Here is a 12,853-nt window from a genome sequence, read left to right as displayed (position 1 = left end):
CTCTCTCTCTCTCTCTCTCTCTCTCTCTCTCTCTCTCTCTCTCTCTCTTTTATATATATGGTGGATTAGGAGCTGCGGTGCAGTGCTGCGTGATTTTTAGTTTAATTTCTGTAAGGTGTGGGATTTATTTCTCTGGACTGTTTTTCTCGCGTGCTAATTTGAGCTCTGTTATGTTTTGTCCTGTAACAATAAAGGTGTTTTAGAAATAAAATATATCTTTTTTTCCTCCTGTGAGCCAGCTGTGAGGAGGTAGAATTGAATTAAGTCCCCTGGCTGGTGAGTCAGTGTTTCCACAGAGCTGCTGCTGGCCCTTCTGGTTCTGACTAGACCTGGCCAGGAGCCTCTCTTATACACTAGCCAGACTGAGTCAGCAGGAGAGCCGGCGCTGTTTGTGTACAGATTAAAGAAAAGGTTTGACATTTTGGGATATGCGCTCATTCGCTTTCTTTCAGAGAGTTGGATGAAAAGATCAATACCAGTCTTGTATCTCTACGCCATGTATCAGCTACAACCAGCAGCTGGTTAGCTTAGCTTAGCACAAGGACTAGGAAACAGGGGGGAAAGCTAGCCTGGCTGCATCCACTGTTAAAAATTCTGCCAACCATTTCCGCTAAAGCTCACTAATAAACACTTACAAACTGAAATGTAAAAAATGACAAATTGTGTTTTTATTGGGGGTTATGTCCCAGATTATTTCATAGCTGGGAGTCTTGTCGTCAATTTGAGATTGCTGGGAAACTCCAGGAAGTCACTTTTCCCAGCCAGGAAATAGTCTGGTACAAAACCCCCGAAAAACGACAACTTGGCCTTTTCCCAGCAACGGCTTAATAAACTAGATATTTAGCATTAATTAGTTAGCTTTAGAGGTGCATTTTGTTCCTTTTAAACAGAGCCAGGCTAGCTTTTCCCCCCTGTTTCCAGTCTTTGCGTTAAGCTAGGCTAACTGCCTGCTGGCTGTAGCTAACTCTCAGCAAGAAAGCAAATAAGCGTACATCCTAAAATCTCAAACTGTTTCCTTAAGCTTTTGAACTTTAGCTCCTTCATCAGAAGGAAGCGTTTGGAAAATTCCCCTTTTCAAGCTTTGGAAAATACAAGGACAAGTCCTGTATGTGTCAAGTTATGCTTGAATCCACTGAGGAACTTCCAGGGAATGATCATCAGGATTACTAATGCATGTTATATAAAGGACGCATGAAAAAGAGTTTTGTCAGTGGCAGCTGCTGTTATGTCTCTTGTGTGTCTGATCACTTATGCTACAGATGCAACAGACTTCATTCTTGACACACTTGTCAGCGCCGCGTTAAGCTGTAATTGTCGCGCAATAACTTCTCAAAATTGATTTGATTCTGGGTAGTGTTTGTCTTGGCCGGGGTCCCTGCCTTTGTGGTTGTGGTCCCAGAGTGGAAAGCAGAGGGCAAGTGTGAAGGAGGAGGGGATGTTGGAAAGACTGGATGGAGAGAGGGTGGTATTCAGTGCATTATGTAAGACATCAAACAGCTCCAGGCTGGCGAGGAGTGTTGATGTGAGAGTTGTGGGCCCCTTGGGTCAGGTGGCCTCTCACACAGCCTCCCATATGGTCTGCATTTCCACTCACTGCCTCCGCCCTTCGTCTAATTGCCAGGTAATGTATCGTCGCTCTGGCCCATCTTCCCCTCCGTCACTGTTATTCTCCTCCGTTATTAATGGACGGCGCAGCGGCGGCGGTGGTGGTGGAGGTGATAGTGGCTCCGGGGCTTGGCACCGCGCCACCGAGAGGCCCCCGCCGCTGACACTTTATACAGCGGCAGGTTTTACCAAGGTGTTCATTTCAGGAGCGTCTCCTCCGCTTCAGCTTCTTCTCTTTCTTCTCCCCTCAGCCGTGGAAGGTAAATCAGAGCTAGAGCTGATACTGGACACCTTATTCAATCTGTGGTCACAACCGACAGTTGTTACATTACATGCAGATGGACACGAACACACACACACATACACATACATGACTACAGGCTTGATTGCCTCCACACACACGTACTGTATTATGTGTGTGTTGTCTACCAGTCATCACGCCTCCTCACCATGTTATCCTACAGTGCAGGCTTTTTTTTCCCTCTCCCGCTCATAACCAGCCAGGGCAGCTTATTTTACAGCCTCTCTGCTCAAGGCACTGCTAAGCATAACAATACACCAGCAGACATATGTTTGTCATAAACTGCAAGGCTCGAAATTACATTACAATCATTTACACTTTGAACCAGGTTCAAACGGAATCATTGTCCACCACATTTAATCATGCGCTGCACTTAATGTTCATAATTCTCTTGTACTTTTCCACTGCTGCCGGTCAATGGAAGCCTGACTACAGCAAAACAACACGGGCCAATCAACCTAAGTAGGCCTGTTAGTAGCAGTAAATGCCAAACCCTGTTTGTTATGCCTTGCAGGCCAAGTCTCTCGCTGCAGCGACTCCATGTATGGGCCTGGAGCTCCACTATATCCAGATTCTGGGTTAGCAAGATGCTACAGACGTGACAGTAGCGGCATCAGCCCGGCCGGGTTCATCAGGCCTTTTGTATAGGAACACGAATGTCCGTAGGATTTCGCTAACATCCTGTGCTGCGGATCAAGCCAACAGTACCGTCTGGTGCACATGGAAGAGCTCAATTACATAACTTAAGACTTTCATTAGCCTCTCCGCTCCATTGAGTTCCCTGGGAAAGGTCCAGATGTGACTTCATGAAGGGCCCTCTCTATGCCGAGCCTGTTCGCTCTGTTCCGCTATACCCCCCCCCCCCCCCCCTCCTTTCTCCATCCCTGCAGCTGTAAGCACTCAGAGGAAAAGCAGGGAGAGAGGGGAGGGAGTGCTTTATTAAAAAAAATCAGACACCCCATAGACCCCCCAATCTCCCTTCAAAACAGTTCCAGCCCCACCCAGAGCAGGCCTATGGTTCCCCCTCCCTCACATAGGTCTTCTAAAGTAGGCCAATAAGTCTTTTAGCATGTGGTCTCCCTGTCAGCCCGAGGTGGCTGACTAGACAGGCTGCTGCTCCAGGCACAGGGGCAGGAAGTGGGAGCCGGCAAGGAGACACTCTCTGAGAGGCTTCCCAAGTAAACACCCCCCCCCCCTTCAGCCCACATGCTCATACACATTCATATGTGTTTGTATGCTCATTCACATTCGGATGTGTTTACATATGTGGCGGACTTGTACACACACAGACACACACATACACATACACACACACACACACACTTGATGCGTCACCTCCAGAAACACTGACAGCCTTTTTACTGGGAAGTACTATAAATCCGGATGGGACTTACTGTTAATATCATGGTGGTATATGGATGACGTAACTTTATTTCAGGCTTTTGGTTTGGCCAAGACCACAATGCCCTTTTAAGACTGAAATTTGGAAATTGTGGAGAGCCTTCTAATCAAATTAATGGCTGTGTTGTTTGATCGCGTGTATGCAAAGCATGAATTTGCACAGCTGTGTGTGTGCCACTGTGGAACGTCATGCCAAAATCCTACGCCAAAACAACAATTTCTGCCTTAAAGAGGTAGTTTGTTCTACACATTGCCGGTGTTTGACATCCAGAACTCTTGATTGTGTGATTTTGTGTCTGAGCACCGCGGTCATGATGGTTTTCCAGAGCAGGCCAGCTGTTTGTGTGACTCTGTGTTTCTGGGAAGACAGCGGACACAGGTGGGGAATCAGTTAGAGATGAGATTTATAGAAATCTGCTTTTCCTCGCATTGTGCTGCAGCCTTCCTCTGGGCCTCAGTCCGCTCTCTCACATCACGTTCGCTTGTTATTCCCTGTCTCCGATAACAATGATGTCTGATTCACAGAGTAGCAAAACCCTAATGAGTTCCCTTCTGGGAACAAATGTTTTATTTCCCGCAAAGAGCTTATTGTGTAGGTGGTTTAGGTTTCTTCAGACCCAAGCAACGATGTTAACAAGTCTTTTGGGGCAAGTAGAAGTCTCAAACCTTGTCAAGACCAATCTCAAATCATCTCTCCAGTCCCTGAGGACACGCCCAAGTCAAGTTTTCAAAGTGCAATTAAATTGCGAGTCAGTCAGGTGTAAATGCTGACTAGTGAAATGAAATGTTAAAATAGTTTTTTGAATAGTTTCCTTTCAAGGCTGTGCATCGGCCTACTAGTTAAATAGCCTTCCCAAGGCCACCATGCAAAGCCTGCCTAATGCTGTCTTGTTTGTTGAAAATCAAGACTTAAAACTAGAGTCTCTTGCTTTTGAGTCACACTGAAGCAGCAATTAGTGTCTTTAGCTCCATAACGTGGCGTATTTCAAAGAGTGACCTGCATCGTCAGCTAACATGCTCTATTGGCCTCCTTAAGCTAGCTAGCAGTCATACCAGACCAGAGCAGCAAAACATATGAGAGTGATATTTTTCTAGCGCCCGAGCACAAAAAGTGAGAGTGCGAGGAAGCTCTCCTTCTTATTTTTTCTGTCCTTTTTTTTTGTCTCTGCTATAACTTGGGAATATTATTTAATTTTGTTCGGATGCATATATGTTTTCCTTTTTCAATCTTTATATCATATGTCTCTGCCCAATGTTATGTTCTGTAAAAGAAAATCTAATATTTAGATCACAAATTAAAGTTTGCGATGCTAAACTTACTAATACCCTGACACCACCATCACTGAAGGACTTTGTGTAAAAGTTACGCTCTAATCCTTTTTTTCCTGCCTACGTGTGCGAGTGCATGTCGCAGCAGGTTAGCAGGTGAGGCTGGAGGATGAGCGTAGGAGAGGTTTCAGGCTGGGCCTTATCTCCATGGAAGACTTCTCTTGAGAAATCTCAGTCAGACACGTTTGTTACTGCTAAATTCCTCAATCATGCGAAGCCCCACGTACGTCCCTGAGGGAACCCAGTATCCACTATTAAATGTGCCTTTCCATAAGGCCTGCTGCTTTGTGCGCTCAGACTCTCATACGAGCTGGAGCATGCACGCATGTATGTGTGTGTGTGTGTGTGTGTGTGTGTACTTGCATGTCCCTGTGTGTGCTTTTATGTGTGTGTTTCGGTGTACTTTTTCTTAGTGAGTGGGTGTGAGATCTGCGGTTTCTCACAGTCAGTTCTTATCTTCGTCTCTCTGAGCCTCAGCCAGCAGATCATTGTGAAATACACACACACACACACACACACACACACACACACACACACACACACAGACAGAGATACAGAGTTCACTTCACTATTCCCTAACCTCCCAAGGCCAGATATCTAGGCCTTGTTTACAACTCAAACAAAAAAAATGATACAGCCATGGTTGTATTAGCAGCAGGGTGAACTGAGTCCAGTGATCCTCTCAGGCAGCCTGTCTTTCAAGCAGCCGCTGTCACTCCTTTTTGTACTTTGTCAACATTTTGTCATTTTACAACATCATGTGACTGTGTTGAGTGTTAGATCGCTGATACAAGATATGATCATCTGTGCTTAGAGCAGACTTGGCCTCGGTACAAGATGGAGCAAGGACTTCCTGTAAAACCGCTATTGATGTCATCTTCTTTCTGCTTACACCTCTAAAAGGCCTGAGTGACTCAAAGCGGCTGGTTAGTAAACTATAGAGGTCTACCATGGTCCAGTGCATATCTGTAGGCGGGTAGGGGAGTAGCAGTGTATTTATTTCTAGGAGTGTGATGTCTGTCTCTGTCTGTCCGTGTGTGTGTGTGTGTGTGTGTGTGTGTGTGTGTGTACAGGCCGAGGTCATATAAATCAGTATTGAAATTGGGAGAAACTGAAAACTGCGTTTCAGAAGTGAGAAAGAGGTTGTTTTCCACCAGAGGAAACAGATGCTGCAAACTCATGTGGGAGGAAACGCTGTTTTTAGCTTTAGCACGGTTCAGTGGCTTCATGCTAACCTCTTTCACTATCGTGCATCACACACGGGGCACATAAGCGAGGAGTTGTCAAGCTGTGTAGTCTGTCCTGGTGTTTCAGTCATGGTGTGTATGTGAAAAGCTTAGAAACACAAACAAAACGTACACAATGTTTGTCATATTTTTGTATTTTCTGTCATCATATTTAGGGGGAATAATTGCATTTTCACCAGGTTAATAAAAATGAAAAGAAGAGCAAGAAACACCATCAGACAGCTTTTAAACTCACCTCCAGGGAGGAAGAGAAAACCAGGGTGGAAAGTAGAAATCGGTGTAAATGTCAGTCACACTTTACAGACCAACTTCATGGTTCAACTTTGACCTGCCATACTTGTTCTAGTTGTGCGCACACAGTTTTTTGTTTTGGACCTCCAAATAAAGGGGTTTAGGTCGGAGTCTTGACCCCAACAAGGGTTACGAGGTGATTACCAAAAAAACTAAATTCTGTTACACAAAAGGTCTAAAGGTACAGTTCACCCCAAAGTTAAAATACTTATTCTCTTCTGACCTGTTGTTACTGTTTGTCAATCTAGATTGTTTTAGTGTGAGTTGCCTAGTTATGGAGATAACGGCCGTAGAGATGTTTTCTTCATGTAGGAACTTTGGTTGAAAGAAAATATTTCCTACATGAAACTGCTCACAACAAGGTCTGTGGATTATTTGTATGTCATACTGTGTTATCATGATGTTCCCAGATCTCTACAAATGTTATTATAAGCCATGGAAATTGTGGCCAAAACTAGACAAAAAACTTGTTACAAACTGGAATTATCCTGTAAGGTCCCAATTAGAGCAGGAGTGGGTCAAAACGCACAGCAGGTGTTCTAATCTCTGCTGGGGGAGCCCACTTTCCTCCCATCGGGCCACGGTGTTGGGAGTCATGAGACAGGAAGAGTTAAGTGGTTCAGTACTCAGGAGAGCAGAGGGAGAGACTCACTCGGCCCAGTGGACCAGAAACCCAAAGCACAACAGTGTCGGGTTCGGTACGGGCTCTCCCATTGGCCAGTCCTCGTCTCCCGTTTCCGCCGTGCCAGCGCGTCTCGTTTGGAAAAAGTCATCGCTTGTCCATTAGCGCGGGGCTCAGCCAGAGTTTAGTGGCTCTGTGTTTGTTTTTCTGTCACAGCAAGGAGTGGAAGGGTGTGTTTCCACAACCTGTAAGACGGCCATCACCAGAGCTCTCCTCGGAAGACTCCTCACCTCTCTGCTCCTCTGCTCAACACATATGTGTTTTCTCTTCCTTTCTTTTACAGGTCAGGGGTTGCCACTTAGCCCGGGGGGGGGGGGGGGAAAAACACATGTGACACTGGATCCTGGAAGGGCTAATGGTCATTACTCGGTAAGCAGTGTGTCAAGGCCTCGGTCGCCTACATAATAGGGCTGCGGAGTGTCTGGGTTAAACCCACAGGATCAGGGAGTGGTTGTGACTGTTGTCTTTGTTGATCTGCAATCAGTCTCCCTGTGACACATATGGCCATAGACTTACAAAGATAAAGCCTGCCATTTTACTGCAGGCAGCAGAGAAATCTGCATGACTGGAGAGAAAAGTGTTACATATACTGAGATTAGAGTATTACTAATATGCTGACTGTGAAGCCTGGGAGTTACTGCTTAAACAGCAGGTTTATAATAGAACAATACTGCACAACTACAATGCAATAGATTGCATATTTAATTATATTCTGTTGGAGGCAAAGTTATCAAAACGTAAATTAAAGCGGCCACACTTTTGGGGGTAATCCACTTTTCTCTGTCACTCATCTCAATTGTTTTGTATCCAGACGGTGAACCACCCATATACACACTCTACAGGCAGATAATAGTCAGGAAGGAATTAGAGATGGGATGAGGAGGCCCCTTGTTAACACAAATTATAAAACACATCCCCATAATTAAGTTAAGAATTTCAATATTTGGGAAAACAAGACTCTAACTCTCCACAATCCCACCCGTGAAGCCACAGACAAGTCAACCACAGAGAGTTAAAAGGGCGCGCAGACGGAGATGACGAAGCTGTGCTTTCACTATATGTAAGCAAGACGGGCGCTTCAGAGGCAGTGGCAGGTTAAGGGGTCCGTCCCCTAACAGCAGCGTCAAAGGTTTGAGCACTGTGACAGACGCACGAGGAGCATTTTAGCAAGACACTGAAGCCATACCTGCATAGTGATCATATGTTGCTTGTCAATTAATCAAGGTCACTGTCAAAAATGTGACTTCATTCTACATTGTTGTAGTTTGTTTGTCACAGCTTAACATCTGACTCACCATGCTGTTTTCTGCACGCATTTGCTTTCTTGCAAAGACTTGGCGAGTGTTGATAAGATCAATAGCATTCTTGTGTCTGAACATTAAATGTGCAGCTTTAGCCAGCAGCTGGTTGACTTAGCTTAGCATAAAGGCTGGCTACTGGGGGCAGTGCCTTGATAGCCAAATGGTTACTGCCCACAACGCGTAACTTCAACGTCTGCGGTTCGATTTCAACCATGGGACCTTTGTTGCATGTCGATCCTCTCTCTATTTGAGCTAAGCTAAGCTAACCAGCTGCTGGATGTGGCTTCATACTTCTGATACAAACAAGAGAGTGGTATCAACTTTCTCTGCTACCTCTCCGCCAGAAAATGAGTATTTCCCAAAATGTCAAACTTTTGTTTTAAGATAGACCACCATGCACTTTTGTTCCATGTGGGCTTATGCTACCACCGTGGGTCGCTATATGAAGGAACATCTAATCCAACCACTGACATTAAAAGTGCAGTTCTTACTTGTTTCTAATGCAAGTTTGCAAGCTCTGTTATGTGTGTCTGAAGGAGGTTAATCATACTTCTCTGTTTTTTTCTACAGACAAAGCGGCCTCTGAATAGCCTCACCACTCAGTGTCGACCTCAGCCCTTGTTTGGTGATTAAGTGTCCCTCCCACATCACATGTCCCACTGCAGCCATGCACATACATGCATGTACGCGGGGCAGCAGCCACCCTGCTCTCAGCTGTGAGTGTCGATAGGGGAAATGGCACAGTTAGCACATCCAGAATTATTTGCTCACCTCTTTCTCAGACAAAGAGGTGAACCTGCCTCTGATAACACAACTACAAAGTGTACATGCCGCCACATTCTCTTGCTCAACCGTGCGGGTTAAAGGTGAATGAAGATACTGAGAGTAAAGCTGCGCACCTGCTCTATCCTGTTGTGCAGGAAGCAATGAATGAACCACAAACTTGATCTGTGTCACCGTACTCGTTCCATGCTGGAAAGCAACCTGCTGTAAAATGTGATGAAGTAATGGAAGTTTTTTTTTCTTCTTTTTTTGTGTTCCTGCCCTGAAAGAGCAGACGAACCCCCCCCCTTCCGCCACCCTTCAGACCTGCTGCTGGAGGTTCAGAAACCCACTTCCTGGTGCTTCGTCTCAAGGTGTCTCTATACGCACACACGCGCGCGCACACCACACAAACAGGAAACGGCCCTCTTTCATGTCCCTCAAACTGCATGCTGTTGAAGTTCTTCTTGAAGGGTGCAGCAAGAAAAAAAAGATGTTCTCAAGTCATGTTCACCTGGTTTGGTTTGCGATCCTTTATATTTACGTTATGAAAACACAATATGTGGAAAATTGATTCCCTAAGCCACGAACTAGGCTTTTTGATGGAGGTAACAAAATATGAACATAACCGCCGCTAACACAACAAATAAGGAAATGTTTCTTTTATATACATTTATATAGTTATATGCTCTATGCATGAACAAATATATATTCATTCTGTTTGCCAAAAACTCATTCACAGTCCAAGAAATTGACTTAGTGTATATAGTGATGTTACTTATGTATTGAGGCCAATTAGATGAAACTCGCTGTTCCTCTAGCTAACTGTTACAAAACTCTAATCTGAAATGATTTGGGTGTTAGGAGGGGTAGTGCTGCCTAACAAGTACTGTCAACACCGACCACAGATGTTTAGCAGATGAAAATGAATTGTATTTACCAGTAACTGTTTTACTGTCATTGGTCGTGCTATGTAGCAGACTTCTGCAACATGTCATCAATTAAAAATCATGTTTATAAGCAATTCTCATAAAAGTCATGGCGTATAAAGGTGATAAAGCAATGTATATTCCTTAAACTGTTAAAGGTGGCCTGTGGTCTCCAGGACCCCAAACACAGCATCCGTACATGTCCAATGCTCCAGTGAACCCATTGCAATACGGCCTTTTCTGTAATCACTTCCCTTCAGTAGCATTAAAATGTTTTTAAAACTTACTCCTTTGACTACCTCTGTGTTGTTGCATTTTGGCTTCTTCTTCCAGGTTTGCTCTTGATCACTGCTTGAGAAATTAGGATTTTATTAGCGGTACATCATAAATACTCGTAGGTATTCCATGTGTGGACCACATGTTGTGGTATTTTTAGCTTTCTCTGCTTTTAAAAGAACGTGTGACACAAAATGAAACAATATGTACGAGTGAGTAATCAACTTGGAAGGCCATTTCCCAGTTTAACTTGCTGGTAATGCAGAGAGGCTCTCAGCAGGCGGTCGGGTCAATGGGGGGGGGGGTAAAGGAACAAGACAGGAATCCACCGGGCCCAGGTTCTCTGGAGTAAAGCAACAACAAGGCCTCTTACGGGTCAGATGTGACGGGTCAGCACCCACCATTGTATGGAGGGAAGGGAGTTCCTGTTCCGGCTCGTTTTTTTGCAATCTGAGAGAATATAAACATGGACAGACGGAAGTGTCCAGAGAGAGCGAGCGAAAGCAGAAGTGTGGATGTAGAGTGTATGAAGTGGGAAGCTGTCTGTGTGTTGTTACTGAAATCATGCACCACTCTGCTTCATTAATGGTGAAATAGTGATCGTTATCTACATGTATTTATGTCAAATTGACCGCATGGGGTACTGTGCTATATATTTCTGATAAACCTATCAACCTATGACTCAATTGTTTATCCTCACACATGTATCGATCGGTTTGCTTGTAACCTCAGGATCATTGATCAGGTGATAACCTCTGCAAATCACACTTTTCTTTTTATTCTCGGAAACGTACCGGTTACAGCCCCCTGATCAATATTTGTGTTACCAAAACCTGCTCGGTTAGATTATCCCCAGGTCAACACCCCCGACTGCTCCTCTGTGCAGCTCACCAATCAACTTCCACCACAGTGACACTCCCTTTAGTTCTGCTTTATTTACAGAGAAGCACAGTCGCTTCCATTTCCCATTTTTAAATAAAACATCTGTAAACGTACTCGGTCCCTTTATGTAAAGCAGTCCGACATTGAAGTACTATGTTGCCTTCGTTAGCTGTGGGCTACAACGTGAGCCCCGTTTTGTTTTTTTAAGCCTATATTTGATTACATTTTGGTAAATTGGCAGATTTAAAAGTATGCCGAATTAGCGGTTGTACCCATGGATGTGTAGACAACGATCACTGGAATTCTCTGATACTGAAGAAAACTTTAAGTGTGTGTTGATTCTCAGGCAGGTTGAGGAGATATAAGGGAGTGTCCTTTTTCTATGACTTCAAAGTGGATTTATGGGGCGGGCCTCCGTTTGAAAACCTCTGATGTAAAGCTTTGTCCGTGAAGTCCTGTATTAGACGAATATTAAAATAACCAGTCTCTAACGCCACCCAAAATAAGGTCCATAAGGATTACTAAGTAACCTGATAAAATGTAATCTTCATTGTACAGATTAGAAGAAAAGACTGACAGATTTTGCATCCTCGTGCGTGTGCAGCGTGTCTTTAACTGCGTTATGTGTGAGAGCATCTAAATCAGATTTCAACCAAAGTACACAACTCATTACACAGTTTAACTTTTCAAAAAAATACGGGGTTTATTGACTTAACTGCAATCAATACTTACAAGAGAAACTGGTTTTCATATAAACTCACAGAAATTACTGTAGTGAAAAAAACATGGCTGAAAAAATACATTCAACTGTTTTACTTTCTTTGTGTCAAAATCTGTTCACCTCTTCCAAACACGTGAAGGAAACCGAGAACAAGTGACTTAAAAAAAACAAAAACAAAAAGAACTTATCGTCCTCCATTTATCAAATATAAAAGGCAGAGAAGCCAGCTACCTGGAATGTATTCAAAGAGGCACTTCCAATGGTCAAGAGGGGGCCAAGCAAATGCATCAAGCATCCAATCAAATTAAAAAGGAAAACAAAATTAACTTTCCTCAACCCATTTGGTCACAGCCATTACTTGAATAACAAGACTGGGTGCAAGAACTTTACCGACAGAAGACTTTTTAACAAAACCAGTCCTCTGACTCGGAGACTCCCCTTAACCGGCGAGACGTCTCCCGGCACCCCTTTGACTCTACCGTCGACCCAAGTGTTGCGAGTTAATACTCCGATCTGGGACAAGATCTGAGAGGAAAACAGACTGAAGTGAATCAACAGTTAGCTACCATTACCGTCAGGCTATTGGAAGACGTGAAGGGGAAAACGTCAGGAATGAATACAAGCAAATATAGTATAGATGGAATTGCAGTCCGATAAGAGGGAGTAAGAGAAAAAAAAAAAAAAGAAAAAAAAAAAAAAAAAAAGTACAATAAATAATCAAAACGCAAAACATCTTTTTTTGCATTTTTTTTTTTTGCTTTAAATTAAGGTTCATTTTGACAAAGTGTAGTTGCAGAACAAAAGTCATTGAAGTACAATATATTAAACTGTGAAAAAAGGAAAACTGACAAAAACGTCTTCACAATCTTTAGATTAATATGGAAGATCATAATTTAACATAAAAGAAAATATATTCTATTGTTCATTATCCAGATAAATACAAAACAAAATTAACAAAAAAAAAAAAAAAATGCATATGATCAGCAATAAATATGTTCTGATAAGTTAAATAAGCAGTGACAAGCAAAAACCTTCTGTCTGGAAAGTTTTTTTCAAACAATAATAACCGTAATAATAACAATAAAAAATAATTATCAAATAAAGAAAGCAAAAAAAAAAAAAAAAA

At 43.4% G+C, this 12,853-nt stretch overlaps 1 long non-coding RNA gene across 1 annotated transcript in view; it reads left to right on the top strand.

The window, feature by feature from the left end:
- The window catches only part of LOC116383612 (uncharacterized), a 44,630-nt gene extending 34,259 nt beyond the window's left edge, over positions 1 to 10,371 (top strand). The window contains exon 4 of the long non-coding RNA XR_004212779.1: positions 8,728 to 10,371. This is a non-coding gene — a long non-coding RNA (uncharacterized LOC116383612). The remainder of the gene's footprint in view (positions 1 to 8,727) is intronic.
- The last annotated feature ends 2,482 nt before the right edge of the window (positions 10,372 to 12,853 follow it).

This window comes from Anarrhichthys ocellatus, unplaced genomic scaffold, assembly GCF_004355925.1.
Source record: "Anarrhichthys ocellatus isolate YVR2014 unplaced genomic scaffold, GSC_Weel_1.0 scaffold7, whole genome shotgun sequence".
NCBI classification, from domain to species: Eukaryota; Metazoa; Chordata; class Actinopteri; order Perciformes; family Anarhichadidae; genus Anarrhichthys; species Anarrhichthys ocellatus.
Note: the sequence above shows the minus strand (reverse complement) of the source record. Positions and strands in the feature narration are given on the sequence as shown.